Source organism: Microcebus murinus, chromosome 16 (genome assembly GCF_040939455.1).
Source record: "Microcebus murinus isolate Inina chromosome 16, M.murinus_Inina_mat1.0, whole genome shotgun sequence".
NCBI lineage: Eukaryota > Metazoa > Chordata > Mammalia > Primates > Cheirogaleidae > Microcebus > Microcebus murinus.
In genome coordinates, this window is record NC_134119.1 from 60,069,679 (window position 1) to 60,079,566 (window position 9,888).

Genomic DNA, 9,888 nt, shown 5'->3' on the forward strand with positions numbered 1-9,888 from the left:
GATAAATTGCTGGATCCTAGATATATTTTAAAGGTGAAGCTGGAAGGATTGGATAATAGATTTGATGTGAGAAATAGAAGCAGGAGCCTAGGCTAACGAAAGTATTTTAGCTTGAGAAACTAGAAGATCATTTACTAAGATAAAACTATAGAATGAGCAAGTTTTAGGGAGTAGATCAAGAGTCTGTTCATTGCTGTGCTAAATCATCGAGAGTCGATGATAAAGAGAAACATTTGTTTATTGTCAGTAACTATATGTCATTTATAGCAGTTAACATGAGAATTCTAAGGAAATCCCTTAGGGTAAGAGTAAACTACAATAACTGGGGCAGAGCCTTCCCAGTCCATAGACCCTTTGCACATTTTTTAATTGGGGTTGTTTTCATGTTAAGTTTTGAAACTTCTCTATATATTCTGGAAACAAGTCCTTTGTCTGATATATGATTTGTAACTATTTTCTCCAAATCTGTGCCTTGTCTTTTTTAATAGTGTTCCTTGAATAGGATCAGTTTTAGTTTTCTATTAAGTCTGATATATCAATGTGTTCTTTTATAGATTGTCCTTTTGGTCTCATATCTAAGAACTCCTTGTCTAATCCCGTAGGGCAGGGGTCCTCAAACTTTTCAAACAGGGGGCCAATTCACTATCCCTCAGACCGTTGGAGGGCCGGGCTATAGTTTAAAAAAAAACTATGAACAAATTCCTATGCATACTTCACATATCTTATTTCGAAGTAAAAAAAACAAACGGGCAAAAACACCCTCATTTGGCCCGCAGGCCATAGTTTGAGGACACCTGGTATAGGGGATGGGCCTAGAAGAAAGGATGGATGGATGGATGGATAGATGGATGGATGGAAAGAACGTGAGCAAGGTGAATGAATGGTCAGGTGAAAATGCCTGCCGAAGCTGCTTGTTTGCTGTGTAAAAAAGTCAGTTGAAAACAGCTGACCTGTATGGAAGTTGTTAAAGAAATTAGCAAACAGCCCTGACTCTTTTTGCACATGTCCTTGGGAATAAATATGGGGAGGAAGTTAGCTGAGGAGGCTGTTTTCTCCTTTAGGTTTTGGTCTTTCCGCTTCTCTCTAAAAACTGTGTTTCAAGTGATTATTCATTTCTTCACTACGGAGCTCAGGAGCAAAAAAGCAGCCGCAGCATAATCTCAGGTCATTATGATTTTTTCCTATATTTTCTTCAAAAAATGTTACTGTGTTTTAAATTTAGATCTATAATACATTTTGAGGTAATTTTTGTATAAGTTAGGAGATTTGTCAAGGTTTTTAGATGTGGATTAGCAGTTGCAACCTTATTTGTTAGATCATTCTTCATTGAATTGATTTTGCATCTTTGTTAAAAATCAAATGGCTATATTTGTGTGAGTCTCTTTTTGGGCTCTGTTCTTTTCCATTAATATATCTTTCTTTCTCTTCACCTAACATACTGTCTTGACTACTTAGGGTTTCTCAACCTCAGCACCATTGATATTTGGGGCTGGATAATTCCTCATTGTTGTGAGCTATTTTGTGCTTGTCGCATATTTAGCAGCATTCCTGATCTCTACCTTGTGGATGCCAATTGTACCTTTCCAGTTGTGACAACCAAAAACTTTCCCAAAGAGAACAAAATCACCTATTGAGAAACACTGTGTTAGAGCTTTAAAAATATTAAACATAGTCCAGTTCCTCTTTAGATAGTTCCAACATCTGTTTCATATCTGAGTCTGTTTGTTGTTGCTTTTTTGTGTCTTGGGTGTGTCTTGATTACCTTTTCATATATACCTTGTGATTTGCAATTGTTGTTAAGAACCAGACATGTTGTTTAGGATAGTAGTGCACAGAAAAGAGTTAATGTAGCAGGCCTGAGACTATTTATCTTTAGAAAGTACTGCTTATGAGATTAGTCTGTAGCTTGCATGTAGAACTTAGATTTCAGACAGGTTTTTGTGGTCCTAACTGATAAGAGTGGCTCACTCTGCCTAAACTACTTATGCAAACAATATGGTTCATGCTAACCATGTGCTTTCCTTCTGGGAGTCTGAAATTCTGGTGACCAGCCCCCAATAAAAACACAAGGCACTGAGTCTCTAATAAACTTCCCTGGTTGGTAATATCTCACATGTGTTGTTACAGCTGATTGCAGGAAGAATTAAAGTCTCATATGACTCTATTGGGAAAGGACCCCTGAAGTGTGTACCTGGTTTTCCCTGGACTTTGCCCCATGTGCCCTTTCTCTTTACTGATTTTTGCTTTGTATCACTTCACTGTGAGCCTCCCAGTGAATCATCAAAACTTTGGGGTTTAGGGGCTAGTCTTGGGATGTTCTCACACAGTAGTATCTGAAGAAATAATTTTTATGACTGCATGGGCATACCTTTCCTTCTGCAAGGCCTTCAGTATGGTGTTTTGAGCTAATCCAGTTGTGTTAACAACTAAGCAAGACAGAAGATTTCTACAATCTGATTGCATTCATGTACATTTCAAAAATAGATTAAAACTATTACAAAGCTAAGATGTTAATACCCTAAGTCAGGACAGTGGTCAGTTGAGGATGGGGCTGGGGGTCAGAAATGATCACATAGAAGGGACATTTTTGTCTTGAGATACCAACAAGTTACTGTTCCTATGTTTGTGTGGCGTTATACTGAACTTACACATTTATGCACTTCAAGTATCTTCTATTTCACAATGAAAAAGGGGAAAAATGTTTAAATTACCCAATGAGTTTGAAATACTGAAAAATTACTCTTGTCAGGAAGTTTACATACAGATCTACATGATGTACACGTAGGAAAGCAAGCAAATGAAAAAAGCTCCAAAGTATGTACTTAAACAAAAAGAATGTTATGAATAATATTTATAAAATAATATAATCATGGGCTGGGTGCGGTGGCTCACGCCTGTAATCCCGAGGACAGGAATTTGAGACCAGCCTGAGCAAAGAGCGAGACCCCTGTCTCTACTAAAATAATAGAAAGAAATTAGCTGGACAACTAAAAGTATATATAAAAAAATTACCAGAGCATAGTGGTGCATGCCTGTAGTCCCAGCTACTTGGGAGGCTGAGGCAGGAGGATTGCTTGAGCCCAGGAGTCTGAGGTTGCTGTGAGCTAGGCTGACGCCAGGGCACTCTAGTCCAGGCAAAAGAGAAGCTGTCTCAAAATAATATAATCAACATTAATTTAAATCAACCCCTTTAAGAGTAATTGGAGGATGGGAATAAGGTATTTGTTTGCCCATATGAGGGATACTACACCCTGGTTCAAGGTGGAATTCTCATGGATTCTTAGGCGGAGGGTGGGTAGGGGAACAGAATTGTGTCCCACATAGACCCTTGTGCCTTTCATTCTGCCCCAAGCCGGTTCTTGTGGGATAAGAGCTTTCCACCCAGCCAGGCAGAGGCTCTGGCAGAGTCAGTCCAGACTCGCCACTCGTTTGGCACAGTCTTACTTGACTTCCTTGCCACACCGTGTCTGTCAGAGGCTCACACTGGGAGTTCTGCCTGAGAAGAATTGCACCATCCCACTGAGGCACGGCTATGGCTGTCCGGGCTCTGGACTACAGTTCCCAGGGGCCGTCGCGTCCAAACCTGCCTACAGTCTAAAGACGGCGTTGGTTTGTTGTCCTCCTTCCGGGCGCTGCGCGGGTTTGCAGAGGAAGAGCAGCGCGGAGGCCTCAGCTGAATCGTTCAACGCGGCCTGGAGTTCTTTCAAGCTCTCGGCCACAAACGTGAGCGGTGTGTGGGCGACAGTCTTTGCCCAGCGAGGGAGTAGGGGCTCCAAGGCCAGGGCCTGTCAGTTGGGGTTCTGGGCTGGTTAACAGCGGTCCGGGCTCCGGACTACATTTCCCAGAGTGCAGCGAACCCCGGACCACTTCCGGTCAGCGCCCGGCCCTTCCGGGACGATGGCGGGATCGCGCGCGAGTCTCTGCAGAGCATCCCACGGTTTGGGGGGCCGCGAGGCCGGCGAGTGAGTGCGCTACCTGGAAGCAGGAGGACCCCGAAGGGGCGGAGGCCAGGGGTGAGGGGAGTACGGGGGTGGCGTTTTTGGAGTCGCGAGGGGAAAGGTGGTGGCGGCGTGCTGTTCGTGCGAGCTCGGTGGGAGCCGTGTAGGCGCGTGCCGGGGTGACGGGACCTGGGTGTGACTGTAGTGGACCGTTTAAAGGCGACTGTATGTACGTGATTGTGACTGCGTCGCTATGTGCGTGGTAATGTGTGTAATAAACGTGGTGGGAGCAGCAGCTGTGGGGTCAGAAACAAAGAATTGTGCGTTGCATTTAGTTACAGGCAGAGTCATTCGTGAATGTGTGGAGAGCAGTTTCTGTGGTGGCCGGTACCTTAATTCAAGTGGGGGTAACGTAGGATGGAGTAGGAGCCAGTGTAGACAAAATATTTCAAGAGTGGCTTTGTAAATGGGAGCAGAGAAATGGAGCCGCAGCTGGGAGGAAGGGGCGAGAATTACAACCCATCAGGGAACTGTTGAGGATGAGCAACGAGAGTGGGGGAAGGTCCAGGCAAGGGTGAGTAAACCAGGGTCGCCTGTGTGGGTAAAACTGCAAGCCTTACAAAAGGGGGCTGTAGCTCTGCAGGGCGTGAACTGTTGAGCTCTAGATTTCAAAAAACAAGGGGAAATAGCCTGGTTTGTCGATGTCAGCAACAGCGAGGTGTGGTGAGTTATGTATAATCTCACGGATGAGCTTCAAACTGGTTTTGGAGGGGAGGGAGGAAGAAAAGTCTGACTGTAATAAGAACAAGCAGGCTACCTGCCCCATTACCAGACCTAGTGGTAAGAGGCTGTGTGGGGGGGAACATTGAGAGAGCTGCAGGATCCTCTGGTTAGAGCCAGATTTCAGGTAGACTGATGGGGAGTGTTCAAGGAAGTGACTGAAGATAAAAGAGGAGTTGGTGGTTAATGAATTAGGAATTCCAGAAGGTGTACTGGAAAAGTGTCAAGAGTTGGTGAGAAATGAGAAAAAGGGACAGATGGGACCTAATGGTGAGTACAGTGTCTGGAAAGGGAAATGACTAGAGATGCTGGGGCTTCTTATACTAGATAAACATGAATGCAGGTGATATCGACAGTCTGGTTGGATGCAAGACACTTTTGGAGAGGTAGCGTTGACATAGTGAAAGGTGATGATTTCTTTAGTGTCTCTAAGGGAAGCTGAAGATAAAAGCTTCAACAGTGATTGAGGTAGGCAGAATGATGGCCCTGCTAAGACATCCACTTCCTAATCCCTGGAACTTGTGAATATGTTATCTTCTGTGGCAAAAGGGACTTTGCAGAAGGTATTAAGAACCTTTAAGTGGGGGAGATCCAGTGAGCTCATTATAATCACATGGGTCCTTAAAGTCAGTGAATTTTTCATGTCTAAAGTCAGAGGGAGGTGTGACCACAGAATAATGGTCAGAGAGATGCAGTGTTGCTGGCTAGATAGAGGATGAGGGCCATGAGCCAAAGAATATTGGTAGCCTCTAGAAGCTGCAAAACAAAAGGAAACAAATTCTACCCTGCAGCCTCCAGAAATGAACACAGCCCTCCTGAAACCTTTATTTTAGCCTAGTGGGACCCATCTCAGACTTCTAACCTACTGAACTGTAAGGTACTAAATCTGTATTACTTTAAGCCAGTACATTTGTGATAATTTCTTAAAGCAAGAGTAGAAAACTAATCCAGTGGTGTGTGTAGTGTCTTAGCCTCATTGCTGTGGAGTAGGCTTGGTCCCTGTGACATAAAGGTAGCTGGATTCTTATTGAATGTTGAAGACTTCAGGTAAAGAATATAAATCCCCTCTTCACCTGTAATATAATTTCCAGTTTTGCTGCATTTTGATATTTTCTAACTTTGGAATTTAATGAATTTTTCTTTATAATCTAACATATAGTCAGGCTTAGTTACTTATTTGTCTTTCACTTGAATTTTGCTCAAGTTGAGAGATGTATTAAAATCCTCTGTTAATTAAATTTTATTTCCCATTATTTCTCCTTTATGAAACTTGTTGCTTTTCTTTAATTTTTTTGTTTTTTTGATACAGAGTCTTGCTTTGTTGCCCAGGCTACAGTGACTGCTGTGGCGTCAGCCTAGCTCACAGCAACCTCAAACTCCTGGGCTCAAGCAGTCCTCCTGCCTCAGCCTCCTGAGTAGCTGGGACTACAGGCATGTGCCACCATGCCTGGCTAATTTTTTCTGTATATATTAGTTGGCCAATTAATTTCCTTCTATTTATAGTAGAGATGGGGTCTCGCTCTTGCTCAGGCTGGTTTCGAACTCCTGACCTCGAGCAATCTGCCCACCACAGCCTCCCAGAGTGCTAGGATTACTAAATAGTATTCTAATGCATGAATATACCAACTGTATTTGTTCATTCTACTGTTGATAGACATTTGCATTGTTTCCAGGTTTGGGCTCTTGTGAATAATGATGCTGTGAGCATTCTTGTCTTGTCATTTTGTGTTCATATGTATGCATTTCTGTTGGGTATATTCCTAGGAGAGGAATCAGTGGGCCACAGAGTATGTGAATCATCTTAAGGAGATACTGTCCATTTTCCAAAATGGCTGAACCAGTTAGTACTCCTGTCAACAGTTTATGTAAGTTCCAATTATTCCAACTTCTTATTAACACATGGTATTGTCAGACTGTAAAATTTTTGCCAGTATGATGGATATGTAGTGGTATTGCATTGTGATTTTTCCTAATGCAGTTGAGTGCCTTTGTTTTAATGTCCATTTGGATATCTTCCTTTGGGAAATGCCAGGTCAAGTCCTTAGACTAGTTTTCGGGGAATTTGTCCGTTTTTTTTTTTTTTTTATTGATTCTTAGTTGTTGTTTTTTTTTTTTTTGAGACAGAGTCTCGCTTGTTGCCCAGGCTAGAGTGAGTGCCGTGGTGTCAGCCTAGCTCACAGCAACCTCAAACTCCTGGGCTCAAGCAATCCTGCTGCCTCAGCCTCCCGAGTAGCTGGGACTACAGGCATGCGCCACCATGCCCGGCTAATTTTATATATATATTAGTTGGCCAATTAATTTCTTTCTATTTATAGTAGAGACGGGGTCTTGCTCTTGCTCAGGCTGGTTTCGAACTCCTGACCCCGAGCAATCCGCCCGCCTCAGCCTCCCAGAGTGCTAGGATCTTAGTTGTTCTTTATGTGGTTGGGATGTCAGTCCTTTGTCATCTGTGTGTATTACAGATATCATCTCCTAGTCCATGGTTTGCACTTTCACTCATTCTCTTCTGGTAAACTAAAATTGCATTATATAGTCTGATTTATTATTTTTTTCCCCTTATGGTTTATAATCTTGTTCAGGAAATCTTTGCCTTTCCCAAAGGTATAAAGATATTCTGTATTTTCTTCTAGATTTATTATTTTCACATGTAGATGTACAAACCTGGGATTTTATATATATATATGTGTGTGTGTGTGTGTGTGTATATATATTTTTTTTTTTGAGGATAAATCTTGATATGTTTTCTCCTTATAGATACTAAAGTGACCTAGCACCATTTATTGAAAAGATCATCCTTTGTCCCAGGTAATTTCTTCCATCTGAAATCTACCTTGTCTGATACTAATGTAGCCACTTGAGCATTTATATTGATTATGATTAACATGGTATGTCTTTTGCCATCCTTTTACTTTTAACCTTCCTTTACCACTATACTGGGGAGGAACTGACATCTTGAAAATAGCTTTTCATCCAATGAATGTGATAAATTCCTTTGTTTGTTTAGGTCTTCTTTAATTTCAGTGTAATTTGTAATATATAAAGGCCTTGTACATAACATTACATTTATTGGTATTTGAATTTTCTGCTATTGTAAATGTTGAAATCTAACTTTTAATTTCCTACTTTTTAATTGTATATTAAAATGTAGTTAACATTTGTGCCCTGAGTTTACATTTGTACTCCTAAAAATTCCTAAATTTCTCCCCTGCGCCCTGCTTTAAAAGGTGACATCTTTTTTCTCCCGTTAATTACAGATGAGACAATCAGCAAGCCTGTTCTCTTATTTTCCATTCCCTAACCTTTATCCTCATATTAGTTATCTATTGCTGTGAAACAAATTACCCAAAATAGTAATATTTATTATCTTACACCTTTTTTGTGGATCATGCATTTAGGATTGGCTTAGCAGGAAGGATCTGAGTCATGGTCTCATTAGGTTGCAGTCAAACTTTTGGCCAGGTTTGTAGTCATCTGAGGCATAACAGGGACTAAAGGATCACCTTCCAAGATGGCCGTCACATGGCTGTTGGCAATAGACCTTGGTTCCTCACCATGTAGACCTCTCCACTGGACTGCTTCAGTGTCCTCATGACAAATCATCTGGCTTTCTCCAGAGTAAAAGGACAGCAAGAGTGTATATGGTGGAAGCCACATGACTTTTATGATCTATCCTCATATTTGATCATTTCCACAATATCTTTTTGGTACCCAGGTCAGCCCTATTCAGTATAGGAGGCAGCTACATAATAATATTGTGAATACCAAGTACTAGGTACTGTTGGGGACCATCTAGGATGCTGGTTACCATAATCCCCATATTACTTTTTTATACAGATTAGCATTAAAATATGTTCAGCATCACTGCTGTCCTTTGCTGAAATTCTCTATTGTCTCTTTTGTGAGAATATATCCTCTAGTAGTTTCTTCAGAAAGTACTCGTGTGGCGTCTCAAGCCTGTAATCCTAGCACTCTGGGAGGCTGAGGCAAGGGATCACTTGAGGTCAGGAGTTTGAGACTAGCCTGAGCGAGAGTGAGACCCTGTCTTTGCTGAAAATAGAAAGAAATTAGAGGTGGTGCATGCCTGTAGTCCCAGCTACTAGGGAGGCTGAGGCAGGAGGATCACTTGAGCCCAGAAGTTTGAGGTTGCTGTTAGGCTGACGCCATGGCACTATAGCCCAGGCAACAGAGCAAAACTGTCTCAAAAAAAAAAAAAAAGTATTTCTGTGAACAGTATTCCCTAAGTTCTTGCATCATAGCACTCTTTATATCCTTCATACTTGAATGACAGCTTGGCTGTATATAAAGTATTTGACTCCTTCATTCTTCCCCAAGTATATTGGAAAAGTTACCCCACTTATATGGGGTATTGAATTTAGCGGTGGAGAATCTAATGACAACTGAATTTTCTTTTTCTTATAGTTGATATTTTTATCTGGATTCTCTGTGGTTTTAATCTAACAATTTTATTAGGTAATATTTGGGATTGATGACTTTGGGTCATTTTCACTCCATTATGTGTCTTTTCATTATATTTACTTATTTATTTTAGGAAATGTCTCTTGAATGTTAAAACTGTAGTTTTAGATATTCTTTTTCCTTAATTTTGATTTTCTCTTAAGAGGCTCTGCTTATTTGCATATTGGATCTCTCCTCTGACTGTAATTTTCCTTCCAATAATTTTTATCCCTTCTTTGTTACATTTTGGTCACTAATTTCTGTATTCTTTGTTTCATACTATATTTTCTATAGTATTTGTCATGCCTTGTGTTCCTTGTAGTTTGTTTAGAGATGGGGTCTCTCTGTGTTGCTAAAGTTGGCTTCAACCTCAAACTCCTGGGCTCAAGCAATCCTCCATCCTCAGTCTCTCAAGTAGCTGGGGCTAAGGTATGCAGCATCACACCCGGCTAGTTTATTCTTCATTTCTGAAATGGTTTTGCCTATTTTCTCTTTTGTTTTTGAATTCTACTAACTCTCATCTATAGTCTATCCATCACTTTCTCCCCTTTCCTGTTATCACATATTTGTGCATGTGGTCTTGTTTTAGAGCTGCAATTGTATCATGTTTTTTTCATTAATATTGGAATATTGGGTGATAATTTTTTATCTTTGGTGATTTTCAGTGAGTTTTCTCTGTACAGAGGGGAATTTTGTCATACTTTTCATACTTTTA